At 34.6% G+C, this 23,965-nt stretch overlaps 1 protein-coding gene across 1 annotated transcript in view; it reads right to left on the reverse strand.

Annotated features, from left to right (window-relative positions):
* LOC129943337 (protein tramtrack, beta isoform) overlaps positions 1-15,142 on the reverse strand; it is a 44,103-nt gene extending 28,961 nt beyond the window's left edge. The window contains exon 1 of the mRNA XM_056052686.1: positions 14,206-15,142. The gene's annotated coding sequence lies outside the window, so the exon portion shown is untranslated. The remainder of the gene's footprint in view (positions 1-14,205) is intronic.
* Positions 15,143-23,965: the final 8,823 nt, after the last annotated feature.

Raw genomic sequence — 23,965 nt, forward strand, 5'->3', positions numbered from 1 at the left:
ATATCACGAAGGCAACTAGATGAAATGACATAGAAAAGAAGAACAGGCAAACAACAACAACAACAACAACAACAAAAATGCAGAAGAAAAACACAGCATATTGAGGTTCATGCGGCTAGAGGTGGGGCCCCCAACAGTGGTGTGGGGATAGGTATGTATGCTGGCTGCATGCTGTGAATACCTTACAAAGGGAAAACTGTAAAATTGTCTCCACATTGAGGTCTCCCTGCCTTTTCCGTGTGCTTTTTCTACCTACCTATATATTGTTTTCCTTCTCTATAGGTTAGATAGGTACATAGATACTTACCTATCTATTAAAGTGACGTTGAATTTGAAAAATTAAACACGCGGCTGTTTCTTTTCAATATGACAAAATTTAACATTTTAGTAGTTACCTACCTTTAGGTAGGAATTTCTTTAATTATTCTCAGGTGTTTTCAAAAAGAAAAACACACATAGAAGGTACCTGCATACACCTTTCTAAGTAGCTTTAAGTTCATCCATATCTATAGGTCTATGGAAGAAGCTATAAAATGCAATTAACAGCACATAAGCACATAGGTATACGTTTTTGTTTTTTTAAATTTCTTACTGTAAATAGGAAGTAGGATACAAAATAGATTGATAGGTTTGACAGATCTGTCAAATTTTACAGCCATTTTTATTTTAAAACCCTAATTTTTGACGTTGAACTCTCATGAATTTAGATTTGCTTAAAAAATTGAGCATTTGTGGGGAAAATTGTAACTACCGGCCAATGCGATGCGGAAGCCTCAACAGAGAAGATTATTCTGTGTATGAATCAACAGGTTGGCCGTCTTGGCGTTCATAAATGGATATCGGCTCTTTAGCGCGTCTCATAAACCTAATGGAGGAACTTGCATAATGTAAACTTTGTATAGAAAAATGCTGATTGATGGCAAAACTAATTAGTTCTGAAAAACTCCACTAAAGAGAAAAAGGGTGTGGGCTCTGCCACACCGACACCGACACCATCATGTGGATGATACCACAAACTGCATTTTTCTTTTTTGATTTTCCTTTTCTCCCGATTATGATCGTTCCGATCGAATTATACGACCCCTTTTTTTCTCTCAAACAAAAGAGGAAACATAACAAACAGGGCGTCTCTTTTTGTCTGGTATCACGATGGCTATACTGGTCGTCGTCGGTCGTCAGGGGCAGTAGCTGTGAGTTTAGAGCTGATGTATCCAAGAGCAAGTATCCATGTCCAAGTACAAAACTACTGCGCACTAAAGGGGATCGTTGTACGTACCTACATAGAGTAAATGTCTGTCTATATGGGCACAGGAAAAATCACTGCTTTCTCCCTGTGATGTCAGTGTATAATTTGTGTGTGTATCTTTTTTGTAGGTCTTGTATGTGTATGAGTGTGTTCAATATAATTCGCATCCTCTTTTCGAATTTACTTTTATGCTTGACTGATAGAGCGAACAGGATAGGGGAGGCTAGGCTAGGCTAGGCTGGCGGTCGGTGGCGGTGGTGCAGTGGTGGCGGCAAATAGAGTGAAGGGGATGCCAGAAGAGGAATTTGTAATAGAAAACGTTGAATTAGAAATGAAAATATATACATACATACATATATGTATGTACTTAAAATACATATATACAAATTAGAGAAGGCGCTTTTGTTGTTGTCCGGATAGTGTGTGTAGGGATTGATAAAATAAAAAACTATGGGCGGATTGTGTGCTGGACACTGCACATATGTAAAATAATTATCTTGAAACATTTTATCATGCATTATGTTTCATCCCTATCGCTTTTGTAAGAAAGTAGGGAGGAATCTACACATAGATAAGTTTGTTTGAGATAAAGACGAGGACGCCAGATCTGTCAGTTAAATGAGATCATATTTTAAATTATTTTGTAAAAATCTAGGCTTCATATAATAATAGGAGAGCATTGGTATAAATGAAACTTTTAAAAAAAAATTAAAGAGCTTTTCTCAAAATACATATATCCTCACACAAAATTCTATTTGACTGCATAACGTTACGTAACACTTAACGGAGTTGAAACACTGTACCTTAGATGATTAGACTAACAGGTGATACAACAACCACAACCAAATCAAATCAAATGGGGTGGCGCAACAGTCCGTTGTGAACCAGGGCCTAGTGACTTACAACTCTCAACCATTCCTGTGTGCGAGTAATGTTGTCAGGAATGGAGGGGACCTACAATTTTATGCCGAATCCGAACGGCTAATTTGAGAAAGCACTTTTTCATGACAAGAATTACTCTTAAAGGAATTGTCAATTCCTCGCAAGAGGTAGTACCCGTGAAAATTATTTTTTTTTTTAAATTAAGGTGGCACAGGCAGGGATTGAACCCAAGACCCCTTGCATGACAGTCCAACGCACTAACCATCATGCCACGGGTACGTACAACAACCACAACAGAAGACATTAAAACAAGGCAGAAGAACAGAAGAGAAAGAGCAATTGACAACATCTCACGATGGGTGTTTATTTTAAGAGACGTGTTTTTTAATCTGGCAATACTTTTTTTGAAATTTGTCATTTTGACAGTTGTCACTTGATTTATGCTCTGTTTGGTTTGCCATTTCATCATAGTTCCGTTCGAGTACTTTCTGCACTAAAATTCGTAAAAAGAGATATTTTAAAGAGGTGCGGTAAAGTTCTCTCACAAAGAAAAAAACTTCAAAAAAGTAAACGAACAGGAAAACAATACATTTTTCCCACAATATTACTGTTTTGTTGCTGTTTTTTGGAAATTTGTTTTTAAATTTTATAACTGACAGGAAAAGGGAGTAATTTTTTTGAATTTCTATCAAATTTGACACTTTTCACAAATCAGTTTAAAGAAATTTCTTGGGCTAAAATTCGTAGGTTGTTGAGCGCTCTCTTTTACGAAAAACTACGAAATTTTTGAGTACGAGAACAGGATTTGGTTAAATTTCGTATTTTTTCGTAAAATTGGACTGTTTTAGGAGGGGAAGGCGAACGGACCCAATGAATAGATCAACTTCTGAACAAGGTGTGCAAATCTTGGAAATTTCTATCAATACAAATATCTAGAGTATTTTGTTATTGTTTGAAGTCTTGAAGAATGTAAAGGGTTCTTTTTTACCATAAGAAAAATAAATAAAGTGGGTGGCGCAACAGTCCATGAAGAACCAGTGCCTAGTGACTTACAACTTTCAACCATTCCTGTGTGCGAGTAATGTTGTCAGAGATGGAAGGGACCTACAACTTATATGCCGAATCCGAACGGCCAATTTGAGAAAACACTTTTCATGACAAGGATTACTCTTGAAGGATTTGTCAATTCTTCTTTTTATTATGCTTCTTGGAAAAGAAAAACTTTGTTACTGCAGTAAAAGCACTAATCGGACTTGTCGAACACACATTAATTGTGAAAGAGATCTTCAAGAGTAAAGATCAGAATAAGTGACGTTAAGTTTGAAGTTTGTGTTGAAACAACTTGCGATGGCGCAACAACGATTTAGACGCAACTCAATATAATAAAGGCGCATGTGCATCTTCACCCCATACACATCACACAGATCGAGAAACTGACACAGAAAATTCAAAAACTTTTGATTTTACTCGCTGTTTGATTGATATCGAAAATCGAAGTCTGCTCCAGCCCACATTTCTGCACGTCGACACAAGTGTTGTGTCCATAGGTCGCTTTAGGAAAACACTTTTTTTTTGTATCATATTTGAAGTTAAGGTTTAGAAAAATGTTAAGATTCGTAACTTTTTAATAAGTTTCTTCATTTATTCGAAACCATTGGTGTCTATGGGCCGCTTTAAGAAAAAAACATTTTGTGCATCAAAAGGTAAAGTAGTATGATTTGTTACTTAAGTTTCTTCATTTAAAACACAAAATGTTCAGTTTTTCAAAGGAAATGTCAAATGTCAAAGTCAACAAAGTCGGGCAACTGTGCTGAAAAAAGACCTAAATATTAAAGCTTGCGTTGAAACCCTTTGTCAAAGATTGAGGAGAGGATTTTAGTCCCAGAAAAGTCCTATTAACCGTAAAACACGCAAGAACGCTGTCATTAACTGCAAAACAGTATTGTTGAACACGTCAGCAGAGACATGGCGCAAGGGATGAGAAGGTAAAGGATCTCATTCCTACGTATGAAGCCCTCCATAACACGAATATAACCCCAAATACACAAAAAAAAACTGGTTAAGCTCTTAATTTCAAGCATAATAGTGTTGGCTTCTTTTACCTACTGTGATGGAGGTGGACTGATTTTAACAGCGAATATTTTGCAAAATGTATGCTCCCGTACCCGTAGTACCCGTGGCATGATGGTTAGTGCGTTGGACTGTCATGCAAGGGGTCTTGGGTTCAATCCCTGCCTGTGCCACCTTAATTTAAAAAAAAATAATTTTCGCGGGTACTGCCTCTTGCGAGGAATTGACAATTCCTTCAAGAGTAATTCTTGTCATGAAAAAGTGCTTTCTCAAACTAGCCGTTCGGATTCGGCATAAAATTGTAGGTCCCCTCCATTTCTGACAACATTACTCGCACACAGGAATGGTTGAGAGTTGTAAGTCACTAGGCCCTGGTTCACAACGGACTGTTGCGCCACCCCATTTGATTTGATTGATGCTCCCGTACACAGAGGAAACACACCAGTAAAAAGGTGGAGAAATGGTTTGGAAATTATTCAATTAATGTGATGGAATGGTCAGCGCAATTGCTTGACCTCTAAATTCCATCTGTGGGCCGACGTAAAAAAAGGAGTCTCGGAAAGGTGTCAAAGTTTAGTTAATTCAATGACAAGACATTGTGCAGGCAGTAATATCGAACAAAAGCTATGAAACAAAATACAGGGTCCGGCAAAAAAAACTCCCGTATTTTTAGACGTTTATATTTAAAGCTATTTATAGATAAAATGGTGCCGTTTTTAGTAATCATAATAGCACGGTGAGCATCGCTTATTTATCGTAGAGGAATTTATCCGTATTTCCGTATTTTTTCGAAGAAAACGGGCAAAAAGTTGCAGTTAATGCGGATCGCTACTGTAACATGATTAAGACCTTCCTCCAACCAAACTTAAATCAGTTTACTAGGAACCACAAAGAAGTCTGATTCCAACAAGATGGAGCCATAGCACAAACTTTAAGGCGTTCACTTTTAAAATATCAGAGATCTTTTTGCCGGACCCTGTATTAACTTTGTGGAATACCCAAAAAAATAAAATCAGAGATAAATATTTTGGATTTTTATGATGGCTTAGGAGAAAGCCTCAAGATTCATGCCTAAGTGTGTCCGTTTTCCATTATGGACAGCCACTTTAACCTAACCTAACCATTAGGGCTTATTATTTGTTTGTTGAAGAAGTTAAATTTGATGTTTAAAAATTGGTTTAAATTGTTTTTGAGATGATTTATTTTCACTTAATATAAAACTTTTGCATATTCAAAATTTGTCTTGATATTTGCAACGAAATTTGGTTCTATTTTTTTACCACAGCTGTAAATGCATACTAACAATTACGAAGGAGATAGAATATTGTAAACTTAATTTTGAAATATTTTTCATAAGATTTTCAAGTCATCAATATTTGTAAATTTCTTCGCACTGAAGAATTTCTTTAACAGGAAAAACCTTCTGCTTTTATTTGTCTATTGTTTCTTTGTCATTCTTTTTGGTGATTTCCGACTGAGGAATATATGTCAAGAACCACATACCTAATGCTATCCTCAAAGCTCTTACACATTTCCTCTGCAACACACCCCCACCTACCTATACCTATACTATGCATGCTAGCTAACCGATCAAGAGTGCGATCATGAGCTTTTCTCTTTTTATTTGGCTTTTCCTTTTAGCTTTTTTTAGTTAGTTGCCATATGCCGTTATCCGATCCACGTTTTTATTTTATATAATTTCAATTAAATTTCTTTCTCTTGCGTATAATTTATAGTTATTGCGTAAATACAATACAATAAAACTGTAAGAGGGATAAAAACAAATAAAAGCCTTTTGCTCTGTTGTGTATTGTTCTAGAGGAGATAATTATGTTATCCTACAACCAACTCCCCTCTTCTCACGTCTTACCAAACAGTTAGTATGCATGTAACTCACACATACAATCATATCTTTTCGAAGCAGAAAACGGAAATTACAATACAGGGTGTCCTATAGTCCTCACGATAGAAGACAGCTAAAGGGATTTGTAAGGTTAGGTAGGTGATATTTTCTCGTTTTTTTGGAGTTTTTTCTTAAGCGGCCCATAGAAATCACACTTGTGTGCACACAAGTGTACTGACACCTGGGTGGCATTTCACACACAAATGACATACCAAATCGTACACACATTAGAGTTGTAAATGAGATTTCGATGAGGAAAGATCAGAATGAGTGACGTTGAAGTTTGAAGCTTTTATGGAAACACCTCGCCACGCAACGCACTCAACAACGATTCAGATGCAACTGAATGGTAAAGTGCCTTGCACGTGAGAGCGAACAACGAATAAACGAATGGACGAACAAACGTGATTTTACACATTTTTTTTAAATTATAAGAAACCAATTGATACTTATGTTAGGATAATAAAATTTGCATTTTTTTCTCTAAAACAAGACAATTTTGTAAAAACAATTTGGTAGTAACGAATTGCCGTTTGGTTGCTACGAACTGTCAAACTCTATTCGCGTTCCAATACCATCCACACTGCAACGAATAGATTGTTCGCGCTTAACTTAACCTCAAATTTATACCACTTTTGCTTTGTTTGTTGAAAAGGGTAATTATAAATTTACGATTTGTCGCTGTCTGCGAATAGAAATAAAGCTCACGTGAAAGAAAAGTCAAAATATGCGCACATGCCTAAAATGTGCGCATGCATCCCTATTCACATTACACCAATTGAGACACCGACACTGAAAAATCAAAAACTTTTGATTTTACTCGCTCCGTTTTTGACAACGCAAATCGGTGTCTGCTAAAGCTCACATATAGCACACTTTCCTGCACATTGACACAAGTGTGAACACAAGCTTGGTGTCTATAGGCCGCTTTAAATAAGGATCCAAATTTCAACTGATTCTTTATTGTTTCATTTAGCCTTAACAAGAATAATTAACACTTAAGTCCATGTTTTGCATTTCACTTTTTGTGAATACACTTTGCGAAAGTCAATTTTGGGTGTTCCACACTTCGTTATTGTGAATTGGATTTTCGAACATGCAAATGGATGTTCTATATTTCTGTTTGTTCCATTTTTTGAACACATTCAAATCACATTTTTTATTTCTGTGAATAAATAGCTTCCTTCTGTTGGGAACCAGAGGGTTGTAGCAAGTTTTTGAATTGAAGGAATCGATGAAGGCATTAAAACATATAAAAAGCGTCTTTTCTTAATCTAAAATTATATTGAAAGCTTAAAAGAGGAAATCAAGAATTTACTTTATTTATCAGCACAATTCTACAAAATTTTCACACACTTACGTTGTGTCAGGTAAATCCAATATATTTGATTTGTCTCTCGAAATTGGTCTTCTTTTTTTTTCTCTTGAATTTTGCTTCCGTTTTTCAATCAAAAATGCCAATGATCTTCAAAACAGCAAAAATTTTACTTCAGAAACAAAATAAAAATGGATGATCCTTCAGTTCTGACAGTTCGAAGCAATTTCGAAGTATTCGAAATCGATCGAAATGAAGAACAGGCAATTTCATTTATCATAAAAGCCATTTTTTTGGATTTTTACTTCTATAACAAAAAAGAATTCTAAAAATCATAAAAACCGTTATAACTTTAAAAAGGAAGCGAAGCCAGAAATGGACTTCATAAGTTCCACAGTTTTCCATGGTTGTCTTTTGTGACGAGGACTATATGGTACACCCTGTATAGGGAATAGAAAATATAGATGGTATACCTATACAAGCATGGATTTTCTAGTCTTGTTCTAGTGTCAGTTTTGTCGTCTCGTTATTTTCTCTGATGGGGATACATTTTCATAAAAATGATGGGGTTTGCCTTTTTTTATTTTTCTAGCCTGTTGGGTCCGTTTGCCGTCTCCTTGGTGTCGTGTGTAAAATCCTCTTTTATAGGATTAAAAAGTCCAACAAAAAACAACAACAACATGAATGGAAAATGAGCTTAAGGCAACCATATTATAGATAGATATTTATCTATAATATACATATGAATAGAAAACTATAGATAGATGCACATAGAAAGGGGTTGCATATACATACATATGCATGTATGTACCTACAAAAAGAATTTCCTTCACCCGTTTCCTTGCCACGAAGGTGACTTAAATACATAGTTAGGTAGCTAGGTAGATACACTCGCTGTACAGGAAACAAACTTGTGTTAATTAAATTATGGACGAAGAGGAAGAACTTAAAACTGATGGAGTTGTATGAATGTATGTGTGTGTCCAGAAATAAATCCTTTTCATTTTTGTTTGTTCGTGTGTATTACAAAAATAAAAAAAAATAAGCGACACGTAAAAAGGGCAAAAGTTCATTTCGCTCAAATTAGTGTGGCCAATGTCCAACTTATTATTTATTTTGTCTTCTTTCTCTTTTTTTTGTTTAGCTCTTATCTACCTACCTTTCTACCTTCAACATACATATTTGTAGGTATAGGTAGGGATTTCTTTTTGTTTTATTCATTTTTATTCATTTTTAACATAATTTGGTCAGTGACCTTTTAATATATTGTTCCACTTTTTCAACAAAATTATGTTTCTTTCTTTTTGTATTCCTTTTCCTTTCCCTTCCCTTCTCTCCCTCTCAAACCATGTGTCTTACAACCAAAAACGAAGAATAAACGAACCACAGAGCACAGCAGTGATATCGCTAAAACAACAAAACACACAAAAAAAAAAACGAACAAATGTGAAGAAAAAGAAGAGAAAAATAGAGAAGTAGGGATGACAGAACGAAAGATGTCACTCTCTTTTTATTTTGTCTCGATCTCGATATTTACACATGATGATGACGATGAGTGCGACACAATTTCTCGAGATGTAAATTGTCTTCTTTTTCTTTTTTGGAGCTAAAGTAATTATCATTCGTTTGGACTTTGGGGAACTGCGGACAGGTAGATGGTGATACCTCCCTGTAGGTACTTCCAACTTAAGATATTCATAATGCTAGCTTTAACAGTTATCTCATAACAATAATCCAAAATGTCGGTTATTAGATGTCAATGTCCACATAGATATTCAGATACATTTAACCAGGTACCTGCTAAAGTATTCAAAAATTGAGAAAAAATAGCTAGAATTTGTTTGCCATAAAACCGAATGTACCCTATTCTCTTCAATAAAGCTTTCCTGTATCACTTTGTGTCGGTTTTTTTTTTAACGGTTAACAACTAACATTATCTCAATATGAAAACGGTATGTCATTTAAGGTTCAAAGATGTTTTGCTTTTAAACAAAGCGCTTTATTTGTTGTTAAGTCGCAGTGCAGGTGGTCACAATATTAAGCCATTACATTTGAAACAGGTACTTTTATATTATTCCATGTTGATATTTTATTAAAATGTATTAAAACTGTTTTATTATTAAGGAAATGTATTAATAAAAATTCAAATATTTAATTGATAATAGTTATGGGAAAAAATAAAACCTCTCTTCATGTGAAAGAAAAATTATTGTCAAATGCTTCAAAAAGTACAAACAAGTTTTAGGAACGCCACGAAAAACGACTTCGGCTGAGGACAGAACATTATAGTTAGGCTTTCTAAAGTGGATCCATTTTTAACATCCGTTCAATTAAGAGCCCAAATAGAGGAGAACTATGATGTACAATTATCAGCAAGAACCATACGATGGTGACTTCAAGAACAACATTTTAATGGACGAATCGCTAGACGTAAGTCCAACCTGTCAAAAAAAAATATTGCTCGAATAATGAGGTTTCCTATAAAGATTACCTTTGTAAAAGTCCAAATTTTTGGAATTTGGACGTGTGGAGCGACGAATTCAAGCTCAAAGTTTTTGGCAGCGACGGGAGACAGTATGTGAGGCGTCCTCCATTGAAAGAATTGGACCCGAAATACAGAAAAAAAACTGTAAAACATGGAGAGTTTTCTGTGATGATTTGGGGATGTTTTACACCATCAGGAGTTGGTCCATTGGTACAAATTCATGGAAATATGACAGGAGAAATGTACAAGGACATTTTGAACAGTCATTTAAATAGGGCTGACAATTTACCGTAAGCCTGGATATTTAAACAGGATAACGACCCGAAGCATATGGTCGTTAAATCCTGGTTTGAATCAAATTTAGTCCAAGTCCTGGATAGCCTGCTCAAAGTATCATAACAAAAGTATTTGCGGCTAGAAAACGCTTCTCTTTGGAACATTGTTAAAGAAGATTGGTTAAAAATAACTCCTGCCCAGTGCCCAGTGTTCATTGCTTTTAGGTACAATGGAAAAAAAGATGTGCAGAAGTAATAAACCAAAAAGGATATTCAACTAAATGCTAGCAGCACAGAAGGTAAAAAAGTTGCCCTCAATAGAGTTACTTATTTATAAACGTACTTCATTGCAGATGGCTTATTTACATTTTTCAAAGATTTTTTTTTTAAAATAAAATATAATCTGAACTTCTAGTTACTATATGTATATTTTGCATAAATAAATTAATTTATCATTGTGTTAAGTTTCTTCATTTTTAACGAAATCTTTTGCTATATATTGATGGCCTAATTGTATAACCACGACTGTAGGTAGATAAGTTTCATAAAGATGCTCTTAAGGGCTCTGGATAACCACTTTTTAAGGCCCAACTATAATAGACTTAACCGAGCTTAAGCCAGCTTAAGGGAACGAACCAATACGCAGCCTTATATGTCACTAACCATAATAGATGTTCTGCTCAGTTTCGTTAAATTTCGCTAACTTTCGCGCAATTACGCAAGAGCCTTTTAAATGTCAAATTTGCTTAAGTTACTTGAATCCATTATGGTTACTTTTTGTTTTGACGATAACTTCTGATAACTTTTCGTTCGGTTTTGACATTAGCTTACTTTCGGTGAAGTCTATTATAGTTGGGCCATTAGGAGTTGTACAACATATGAATTTCCAAGGACATTATTCCACTTCTCTTTAAAAACAAATTTTCATTAAATAAATAAGTTGGCGAAACATCCAGTAAAGAACTAGGGCCTAGTGACTTACATCTCCCAATCTCTTAACCATTCAGGTGCGCGAGAAATTTTGTCAGGGACAAGAAATACGCTTGGAAGACTTGAACATTTCTCAAAAGGGGCACAGTCAGGTATTGAATCCAAGACCTCCATCACGACAAGAATACTACATTTCTTTTATTCTAATTCGAAAGTACGTTGAAAGAGTTGCTAAAGATGATAAATTTTGACAAATAGATTGTCAAATACCTAAGCTGGATTGAAAATCAAAACATTTTAACATTTTACTAGTTTTAAAAACGACCTTTCAAGCTCTGTATATTGTAAGAATATTGAATTAGGAGTATTTTTTTTATAGATAAGATAAAGTATTTATTGAGATGAATTAAGTTTTTCCTCAGACTTGTAAAATACAAATCAAAGCCATTTTTACAACTTTAAAAATGTCTTTAGTATTTTGTGTACTTATTTTTCTTTTCACTTTTTAGATTTTGTAACTATTAAGTAGGGACTATTAAGTATACCTTGGCTCTAGAATATTATGGATTAGCATCAAAACTACAAAACATAAAGAGTCGTTACGCAGATAGTGAGATTTCACTCAAATATGGTTATTCGAATAAAATAGGGACACAAACAAAAAGAAATAGAAAACCAATGTAATTATTTCGAGATTAGAACAATGACCTTATGGAGCGGCCTGCTTCTCGACCTAAATCTACATAATAGAGAATCTGTGTGTAGATATCAAAGGGATGGTTTGGAAGACAAAACTGAAAATATCAATGAGCTAGGGGTCAGGGCTAAGAAATCATGGAAAAAATGTCTTAAGAACGATGCCAACCTAAAATCAAAAAAATTAAAAAAAAAAAATGTGTCACCTTCAATTATTTTATCTCCAAAACAATATTGTGCAACGAAAAATAACGTTTTTAACGTCTGGTAAAATTTTGAGAAAAATCGAATTGACAGTATTTTTTATAAAAAATAAAAACCTAAAAAAAACAATACTCAAAGTTGGTAAAAATTGAACTTGGACTCAAATATCTTTTCAAACATTTGAGATTATGGTTTCGAGCTAATTTTATCTTATAAGAAATACATATTTTTTTTAACGTTCAGAACAATTTTGAGAAAAATCTAATTGAGTTTTTTTACAAAAAAAATAAAAAGCTGAACAGAAAAATTTATAAAAGTTGGTAAAAATTGATTTTCGATTCAAATATCTTTTCACAAATTTGAGATTATGTCTTCGAACTAATTTTAACTTATAAGAAATATTGTTTTAAACATTCAGAATAATTTTATAATAATTTTAAAATTGACAGTTTGACAGCAAATTTGGTAAAAATTGATGTTCGGTTCTTGACATCTCTAAAATTAATTTCATTCATCTATTTATTGGCAAAAATTTGTTTTCCACTAATAATCTATTTAACAAAACTAGATTTTCAAACTAAAATATTGTTACTAATTTTAAAATTTGTAAGAATAATTCAACTAACAACTTTTTAAACCCAACACGAAAAAATACAAACTTTTAAGCACGACAAATGGACAGACGTCATGGGAAGTTATCAGTGTGGGTCGCATCCAGCCTCTTATTACAGAAACCGATTTTCCATTTTTTTACCAATTCACATTTGTTAAGACCTTTTCAACACTTGAAAACTGAAATAACTACCAAGTAATTTTACCTACCAGATACATTTATGAGAAAGATAGATGTGAAACATACCCTTAGAAAGATATCATTGAATGATAGTACCTATTTATTTTTAATTTTTTTTCTAATTTTATATTTTATTAATCAACTGAATCTATCATTTAAATCACATCTCAACAAAAATTTGGTTTTCAAAATACCTATGTAACTTTTGCTCTCTACCTGTTGCAAACTATCTATACGTATATATTATTAAAGACACCTGTTGCATTTAAACACGAACAAATAAAAAAATGAAACATTGGCAACACTATTTCAAATTAAACACACAACATAACACTATTTTTTGATTGAATGAAAAGCTTTGAACACTATCACTCACTCATACACATTAACAACACTAGCGAGCGATAGCTATAGTTACACGTTTTGATTTTTATCAAAAGCTTTCTCTCCTCTCTATTTCTCTTTCTCTCTTTTCTTGTTTCTAATTTCTATATCCTCTTCTCTCACAAATAAATAAATAAATTATGTTAATGTACAAATATACTAAAATATAATACGATCAAAAACAACAACAGCAACAAATGATACCTAAACTATACATTATCACTATCACTATCCCTATCTTTCACTTGACGTTTGTCACAACTGTCAGCTCTCTATGAATGGATTGTTGATAATGATGATGGTGCGGTGAGGTGATGATGATGATGATGATGAGAAATCAACGAGTGCAAAGACGGAAGAAAAAGAAAACTTTCAAACTAAAATAACGGAATATTGAGAATATTAACGGTACAAGGAAATTCATTGTATAGGAAGGTAGAAAAAAATAAAGAAGAAACAAAAATACAAAACAAACAAAATAATAAAAACCGAACTGAATGGTGATGATGATGACACCAAAAAAATAAATGTAGTAAATGCGCCCGTGGCATATTATATTCTGTTCTTTTTATTATACCCTTCTTCCATCCAACGAACGGTGATTTAACCCCAATTCAGAGAGGAGGACAGTTACAAATACTTACACTATTGTATTGTAAAAATATATTTAAAAAGAGGAACAACAACGGTAAAGGCAGGGAGGAGACTTATGAAAGGCTAAATGACATACGTATACAAATGACATACGTATACGTACGTTGTATGAAAAATCAGATTGGTTGAAGGATATTTTTTAATTTAATTTGTTGACTACATGTTATGGTTTACATAATTTCATAAAGTCCAATCATATGTAGGTACCTATCTATAACCTCTTCACCTCCTATACACCTACTTTAAGAATGTTGTAACTACATGGTTGGTGGTATGGCACAGTGCACACTTTCCTTAATCCCTTCGTTCTTAAGTTCAAATTTATTAAGACTTCAATAAAAAAATTTGAAATATGAATTTTTGCTTACCTGTTAGAATCAAATGCAATTTTCTTGAGTGTAATCCGTTATTTTGATTTGTTTTGTCAGCTCTCTCTCTCGCGTTGATTAGTTTTCCAAGCTTCCAAGTGTTGTTGTAAATAACGAGTGTTTTAATAAAAAGTCTCGAGGAAGTGTATAAAAAATATAATCCTGTGAGCTTAAAGAATTTTCTTTTGTAAAAATAGTCCAAAACTGTGTTTATTATGAGATCAAGGTCCCTCAAGGGGTTGTTGATGGTCGTTTTGGGGTTGTTTTGATTGTTTCACTTGTCCACTTTTGATTTATTATTTTCAAACATAAGATAGGTATACTTTTTTTGTTGTAAATTTTCTAAAATAATATTATTATTCTTGATTTGTTGTGTGTAAGTATGTTAAACCTCTCCACTTCACTTTTGATGATTAATGCATCTTTAAGATACCAACGAAAGTATCTTTTCTTTTTTATCTCTTAATAATTCGAGCGAAGATTATTTTTATTTCGATACACTTTTATTTTTAAGCACACAAACAATTAGGGTGGTTTTTTTGAGACTTATGTTTTCAATATTATTTTATATATTTTTTTGTTTAAATTTTATTTTAAATAAAAAAAGAATCAAGAGTTAACTTATAAACAAAATTTGTGTATAAATATAAAAGGCATACAAATCGAAGAAAACCCAAAAACAACGAACGGAAATAAAACCAAATTATAAAAAAAAACCACCGCACCAGCGGCGGACAACCACGAAACTGAAACTGAATTGAACTTAGTGATTCGCTGGGACACGAAGTTATAAAAACCCAAAAGACTAAAAACTATCTATCGGTGCGCGCTGCGGTATTTTGGACTAGTGTAATGTTGGACTATGTATCTCTGGCTGACTGACTGACTGTGCTGGTGCTGTGAGTTGATGTGGTTGCGGGTTGCCTTTGCCATTGCCTTTGCCTTCTTCTGTTCTGCCTATCGTCGTTGCGTCTTGAGTTGAGTTGAGCGGCGCGGCGCGGCGCATTCGATTCTCATTTTCATACTCACCCCCGCGCCCTTGTATAACTGTTGCTTGTGCTTGCTTGTGTTACCATAGCGAATGTGATGATGATGCACATGTGTACGTGTTGTACGAAGAAAAAGGAGAATATTCTTTTTTAGTTTAATTTTTGTTTTTTTTTTGTTTTTGCTTTTCATGCGATAAATGGTTAGTGTAGCCTTATTCAGGTCGTGGATTCATTTGATTGTGTTTGTGTGTGTTTGGATAAGTATATGTATAGTGTGTATGGTTATTGATTCCACTGAAACCAATACACATAAATATCGGGGATAATGCAAGTAGGGTTGCCATAACTATTTCTATATTTACTCCTTAAAATTATACATAACTTTTTTTTTCGATTTATTTATCGTGGGTAAAAATATAAAAATAAAACAAAAGATTAAAAATTTTAAGAATTTCAAAATGAATGCAGGAAATTACCCAAGGGCGACTTTTCGTTACCGAAACTAAGGTTTGAATATTTAGACTCCATAAGGAGCCACTTAGGTTAGGTAAGGTTATAGTGGCTGTCCAAGATGGAAACGGAGACACTTAGGCCAGTTTAATGGCCCATTGTGATACCACAGGAATCTTGAGGCTTCCTCCTAAGCTCAATGTAACCAGTTAGAGTCCCTTACGAAACGTGAGAGGCTGATTATACTGATATGATTTAGATCGTTTAGATCGTTAAAGAAGAATTCTCCTAGGTAATTCTTGCGTTTTCGAGCTAGAGCAGCTTCTGCAAAAGACATGTGAGAATACGCCTAGTCTCGTGGCGTGCTTTCCTATTAGACAGTGTCCGGTTATGACACCTATTATCGAGCTTATATGCGATCTGCTTAGAGAGAGCAAGCACCTTGAACGTTTTAAATCCAGTGTTGGCCAGATGTTTTTTGTGGCTTGCGCGTGGTGATGTTGGTCCACCTGGTGCCTACACACCACCACCAACCCCTTCTTTGGTTTTTGAGCCATCTATGTAAAAGTAGATGGACTCATCCTCTAAGAATGTCCTATCCTCCCAAAAAGATCTGGTAGGTATAGAAATCTGGAAATTCCTGTCGAATTGTAGTTGGGGGATGGTGTAGTCTGTGTGCTTTGAAATTGATTCTAAGTACCTTAGAATTACGGAGTGGCCAATGTTGTTGTTAGTCCACTGCGACGAAGCATTGAGGCGAATAGCAGAGCTTGCAGCTATTTGTTTGCTAAATATGTCAAGAGGTGTAAGGTAGAGCAAGGTGTCCAGTGCTACAGACGGGGTCGTGCGAAGCGATCCGCTTATACATAGGCAAAGGAGCCACTAATAATCGTTGGTTTTCATCATAGAAACCAAATCATTGGAAAGTTTTTCTTACAGGCCATTTAAAGCTTTGAATGAAAATTTCTCCTCTTGGACACAAGTGTCCTAATTGGAACGAAGCATTTGAGGTTAGGCGCCGATTTCGCTGTTTCCTTTTATCTGGAAGAACTCCTTCATAATACCAGTCCACAAGAAAGGTCCTTAAAATCAAATAATGAACTTACGACCTATTGCTTAACTATCTGTGAAACCTATCGTTATTGTCAATTGGGCAGGAGTACTATAACTTAGGCGACAAAGTTTAATGACGGATTTGAATGAAACAGTTAAAATATAAGCATTTTTTACTATAAAAGGGGGCGTCTATCTACCCCCGTTTAGGTGGTTAGGTCAAACGGGGGGAGATAGACCCCCTCCCATAGTAAAAAATGCTTGTTTTTAACTGTTCTATACAAATCCATCATTAAACTTTGTCGCCTAAGTTATCGTACTCTCCCCGTCAATTGTATGTAGCGTCCTTTCTTTTCACTGTAGTTCAATTATCTGTGTTTCACTTTTCGTCCTTTTTTTTAGACGTTTTTGAAAAACGTAAACAAGTAGATTTTATCTTTACTGATTTCAGCAAAGCCTTTGACAAATACATAAAACATAAAACATCACTTTTAAAACTATCACGGCAAGGTTTTAACGACAGTTTCATAAACTGGATCTCCTCATATTTGCAAGATAGACGTTAAAGGTTAGATTTCGTAATGAATGTTCAAGTTCATTTGTTGTGAATTCTGGTGTCCCCCGGGGTAGTCACCTTTTTGAAAAGATTAACTCTAGATCTGACTGTTCTTCTCTTGCAAGAAGACTCAACATTATACAGGGAATGGTGAAGTAATAATCGTCTTGTTTTAAATGTTGGAAAATGTAAAACCATGAATTTTACACGTAAAAAAGTTACAATCGTTTTTAGTTACATGTTCGATTCTTGGCCTTTAAGAAGAGTATACGTAATTTCTGACTTAGGTGTTTAGTTTAAACTTAAGTTTTAGTCGTTCAAGTATAGGACTCCAGAAACCATTGAATACTAATTTTAGCAGATCAAACTATGGTGTACATAGCCCCTTAACTAAATTAATTGAAAACTATAATAAATGTCACTCTTGTATTTATTCACCAAATGATAATTATTATTAATTTATTAATATCCTACAACAGTCTAGTTTAAGTTTTAAGATTTTATTTATATATGAAGAATTCTTTACGAATTATAAATAAATAAATTATGTCTATCAGCAAAATCCGTCAGTAAAATGTTTGCTTTACATTTTTTGAACATTTTTTTTATAATTAGCGAACTCTAAAAGGGTTTTGTATACCGTTAATATTCCAAAGACACAGTGTAGGAAAAGAGATTTTACATTTCTGAACATTGCAACGACAGGAAAAGATAGAGCGTTGCAAGTCGTTCCACATTCCCGTAGTACGACTAAAAAATGAATCTCTGTACTTCATAGTACGGCCGAAGTTGGTCTCAAGGGTAAACTGATGGGCATTCCTAGAAGAACGGGTATTACGGTTAAATTGCTTAAGGGGAGGAATGCAACTTTCTATTTTTATAGAGTATAGTCCGTTAAAATAACGGCAAGAAACCTTGCGTCGATGTTCGAGTGATGTAAACGAATAGATGATGTTAATGTCACCAATCATTTTAAAAGCTCTTTTTTGAATACTGTCCAAGAGGCTTAATAAGTTACTGGAGCACCAGCCCAGAGATGAGAGTTATATTCAAGTTTCGGACGTAAATAGGTTTTGTAGATTGTAGTTAGATCAGACGGAGAGAAAAATTTCTTGCAACGAACATCTCAAAAAACCTAGACATCTTGCTGCATGTTTGGCAACATCGCGTATGTGATCGCTCCACAAAAGGTGGTTGCTGATGCACATTCCTAGGATGTCAAGATTTTCCGTTTCGTTGATACAAGTGCCACTCATAGATAGTGGCAAAGAGGGTTTACCTCGGTTTAACGATGCAAGACAGCATTGCGTTTTCGAAGCATTAAATTCCACACGACTTTTTATTCCCCATTGTACAATGCTGTGTAGGTCGGAATTTTATGAGCTAATCATATTTTCCCGTTGCAGTTCCACATCCGAAGAGCAGGGTTGTGAGTCTTGAAACGAATATGTAAAGCTAAGAGTGCTATCGTCAGCTTAGTTCTTAGACAAAAATAAATGCAATATGATGAAATTTTATCCTAAGTATTTTTTTCAAAAAGAAAAAATGCATCTCAAACTAAATTTAATTAAAAAATACTTTTTAAGAACTTTAATTATGAATTTTATTTTAAATAAACAGCTGACTGCAAAATACCAGCAAAATTCTATTTTATTTTACTGATGGTGTTCCAATTTTGTTCTATTCCGATGACATCAGTACAAAAATTACTCATGAAATCAACAGCTAAATTCCTGGTTATTAATATAATAACTTTAAATTTGATGACATAAATTACTTACAGCTATAAACGCTCCTCAGTAAAACATTTCAGATTGCTCCTGTCACAATTTTTACTGACGGATTTTTTTGATAGCTATGAGCTATGTCTTAGAGTTGATTATTGAAAGTAAAACTGATAGATGGGAATATACAGAAAATGAAACGCTTTCAGTGGTGAAATCAATAGTCAGTCAGTTCATTAGAACGATGTCATTATTAAAAAAATGAGAATAAACTAAAAGAAAATGTCTTTGTTGTATAAAGTATTTTTCTTTACTAATCATTACTTTCATTCAAAAGTGGTTCACATTTCACTTACTTCAATATGTCAGAAATGTATCCGAAACCAAAAACAAAATAACAAATTAAACTTTGAATAAATGCAGATGGATGTACTGGAATTTTCTTGACAGGTCGTTTATAGCTTTTATTAAAAGATTCTGTCATTGAAAGAAATTTCCTGATTGAAATCCACTGAAAAACGTTTACTGACAGAAATCTTTCAGTAGAATGGCGTGAAATTGGAACACAAATCAGTGGAACGATTCGTTTCACTTTAGAACATAAAAATATCAGCTGTTCAGGAAAATGAATGTCCGTCCGGAAAATAGAAAAATACATTTTTAGAGATACACATATGCACAATTACACTTTTTTGATTTCCGATCGAATCGAAGGGAAACATAGTCAACTATCGATTCAAAAAATTTCCAGGATCGATTTCAATGATAGCTATAACTGGACCCTTATTCGTCTTTAAATCTCAAAACAAAATTTTGAATGATAACAACTAATGATATCTATAACTGCCACCTTAGATCAGAAACAACTGTATATTTTTCGGTCTTAGAACCATTTTTTGACATTTATTTTTTGGTCCACTGTGTCCCTATTTGAATTGATAGTACGGCAGCCGACGTAAAAATAAAAAGATTATGTTGTGTGGTCATTATGCTCAGGAGAAGGAGTAGTTGCGCGTTTGAGTATTTGCAAAGTTTCTTTGGCATTTGAAGATTAGAAGAGACAGCATAGCTTTTCCTAGATCCCTATAAATATAATAAAATCTCCGAAAAATCAAATCGGGCATAACGAACCAAAAAACATGGAAGAACTAGGAGAAAGTGCATCTTTGAAAATGATTAAATAATAGAAACAAATGTTCCCACACCCTTAAGTTGAGATGAACATTATTGATTAGCACATATCTATCAAACTAAAAAAAGAAACAAGTGTAAAAATTCGTGCTTCGCGTAAGGAAAGCTGAGGCAATCAACTTTTAAATTCGGCTTAGAATAACTTTGGACAAATACTAAACGATTGTAGATGGGTGCATAAGACTGATTTTAATTAGGGCTTAATGAAATAATACTCTGTGATATTTAAATCGCGATTGTGACATTTTCTGAAAGAAATTTGAATGGGCTTTGAAAAACGTCTTGACATTGAAATTAATGGCTAGTTTCAATTGAACTGAGAAAATTCCAAATAATGATTAAAACATAAAAAGGCCCATTTACTCAACAAATATCAAAAAAGTATACATTTGCTCATACAATGAACTGAGCAAGGATTATTCCTTCATTTTCAAAATTGCTAACTCACTTTTCTTACAAAACTAGCATCCAAACATGTCTAAATAGTGGCAGTTCGTGAAAATAAACAAACCTATGAATTGGAATTCGAAACTATTGACTGGGAAAATTCCTCCACTACTCTTTTATGAATAATTGTACAGATGTCATATGGATTTAGCAAATTTGCTAAAAGTTAAAGTAGCCATTCCATCATTTTAACTTTAGTTTTTAAAAAATCCTCCAGTTTTAGCTCTTTACAGCCCGAAATGTGATCATGAAGTCCACACCGATACTTCGTAGTTAGGGCTTGCCGGCATTCTGATACAAAAAGAAGGGCTTTCGGCCAGTGATCTTTTTCAGTCGAAAACTGACTTCCAATGAAAAGAAGTTACACTTCTATAAACTGGAAATGCTCGCCATAGTGGAGAGTCTAGAGCGCTTCAGAGTATATCTCTTGGGTAAGCATTTTAAAGTCGTAAAAGATTTCGACGCCATCCATTGTAGCAACAAGCAACAAGCGAGTGGGTCGATGGTGGCTTAAGCTTCTCATTCGAAACCGTCTATTAGCCAGGTACTGAAGCGGCATACGTGGATGCTCTAAGTCGACAACCGAATGAGGACGAACAGCCCCCAGAAGAAGCATCATTGTTTGTGCTGAATGTCAACATAGGCGAGGACGACTGGCTAGCCACAATGCAGTGGCAAGATCTTAAGTTACGGTCCATTATAATCGTACTGCAGCCTGGAGAGATGACACCGGAAAAGGCAAACCTAAAAAAGGTATTATTGAGTAAAAGGATGTCGTTGGTTCCGATTAGTTAAAGGGGAGGAGAGATGGGCAGTTCCATAGGCAGTTCGATGGAAAGTGTTGAAGCTCTTGCACGCTGACGTAGGTCATTTTTCTGATGAGGGGATACACAAGGTCGTATATGAAGTCCTGCATCGACTGTGCATACGCCAAACTTAAAGGTGGAACTGCCTCCCCGGAACGAGTTCCACGGTTCATCTGGATCACCTCGGACCTTTCCCTGTTGGAAAGGGAGGTACCAGGTACGTGCTTGTGACAACTTCACAAAGTATTCACCACTTCGAGCAGTGAAAACTACAAACACTCGGGGCGTCCTAAATGTTTTGGCTGAAGTAACGTCCCTCGCATGATCATAACCAACAGAGTAACAGCTTTCATTGCCAAATTATTTGAGCAGTATTGCGACGAGAACAATATCCAGCACGTGAAAAATGCCGTGAGGACACCAAGAGCAAATGGCCGGGTGGAACGCTGCAACCGCACGATTCTCTCCTCACTTAAGTGCATCCATTCCAGCGAAAGAGGTAAAGACTGGGCCAGCCACTTGTGATTGATTCAATGGGGTCTAAAAACAACCAAGAACTCTACTACTAGGACAAGTCCACACGAACTATTGTTTTCCTACACTCCGAAAAACATTCTGGGCAATAAACTATTGTTGGAGCTGGGAAGAAAATAAATGTCTGAAAAGGAAGAAGTAGATGAACGAAGGGAGTCCGCACTTCAGAACATCATTCGAAATCAGCATGTCCAAAAGAAGTCATTTGACCAGAAGCACCGTAAACCATCCCAATATGAGGGAAATGATTTAATATTAATTGAAAATGAAACAGTTGCCACGGGTACATCACGGAAGCTTGAGCCAGTTTTTCGGGGTCCATACATTGTTACCAAGGTGCTCCTGAACGATAGGTTTGTTGTTGGGGACATTCCTGGAATGCAACGCAATCAGCGATGAAGCGATGGTGAGAACTACCGGAAGACCCATTCGAGAACACCGATAACGACGATGAAGACCATGGCGCCAATGGTGACGATGCTGTTGATCCTGAGGACATGATCAAATGATAGGATGGCCGAACTGTAGAGCTATAAATAGCTCTAGTATAATATTGTTATGAGTTAGTTGGAGTTTGACCATCGTATAATAAAGAACCCATTAAAGTTTAAGCGGCATATTGACTTTCATTTTATAATTGTGACTTAATTGTTAGAACATGACAAAATCTTTGTACAATTTTTACTGAATGACTCTAGTCTAGTTTTATTCTCGTTTAAAAGAGATAAGACAGTTTTGGAAGCAGGACGTACATTATATGAGAAACAACAAGTTTTATAAGACTCAAAGATTCAAGGTGTTAATCGATGCCACACCACTGTACCACGACGTAAGATGATGCGCTCACCAAAACTTTCCATCAAAATATTGATTGTTTCGTTGCGTGTAGTGCGAGCAGACCTTTATTTAAGTAATTCATTAGGATTTAATATATTCAATATGAGCATAGATCGAGTGACAGCTGTCAAAAAGTCTAACTTCACAAAAATCATTGTCACATTCAAAACCACACACGTTTAAAAATGTGAAAATCAGGCAATCTTGAATAAAACCAAAACTTTCCATCAAAATATTGATTGTTTCGTTGCATGTAGTGCGAACCGAACATTATTTAAGTAATAAATTGGGAATAAATCTATTCAATATGAGCATAGTCAAGTGACAGCTGTCAAAAAGCCTAACTTCGCAAAAATCATTGTTACATTCAAAACAGCACACGTTTAAAAATGTGAAAATCAGACAATCTTGAATAAAACCAAAACTTTCCATCAAAAAATTGATTATTTCGTTGCGTTTAGTGCGAGTCAACCATTATTTATGTAATAAATTAGGATAAAATCTATTCAATATGAGCATTGATCAAGTGACAGCTGTCAAAAAGCCTAACTTCGCAAAAATCATTGTCACATTCAAAACCGCACACGTTTAAAAATGTGAAAATCAGGCAATCTTGAATAAAACTAAAACTTTCCATCATAATATTCATTATTTCGTTGCGTGTAGTGCGAACTGACCATTATTTAAGTAATAAATTGGGATTAAATCTATTCAATATGAGCATAAATCAAGTGACAGCTGTAAAAAAGCCAAACTTCGCAAAAATCATTGTCAAAACCACACACGTCTAAAAATATGAAAATCAAACAATCTTGAATAAAACCAAAACTTTACATCAAAATTTTGATTGTTTCGTTGCGTGTAGTGCGAACCAACTATTATTTTAGTAATAAATGTACACGATTTGTAAATTTTCTTCAGGATTAAATCTATTCAATATGAGCATAAATCAAGTGACAGCTGTCAAAAAGCCTAACTTTGCAAAAATCGTTGTCACATTTAAAACCACATACGTCTAAAAATGTGAAAATCAGGCAATTTTGAATAAAACCAAAACTTTCCATCAAAATATTGATTGTTTCGTTGCGTGTAGTGCGAACCGACCATTATTGAAGTAATAAATTGGGAATAAATCTATTTAATATGAGCATAGTCAAGTGACAGCTGTCAAAA

This window comes from Eupeodes corollae, chromosome 1 (assembly GCF_945859685.1).
Source record: "Eupeodes corollae chromosome 1, idEupCoro1.1, whole genome shotgun sequence".
Taxonomy (NCBI): Eukaryota; Metazoa; Arthropoda; class Insecta; order Diptera; family Syrphidae; genus Eupeodes; species Eupeodes corollae.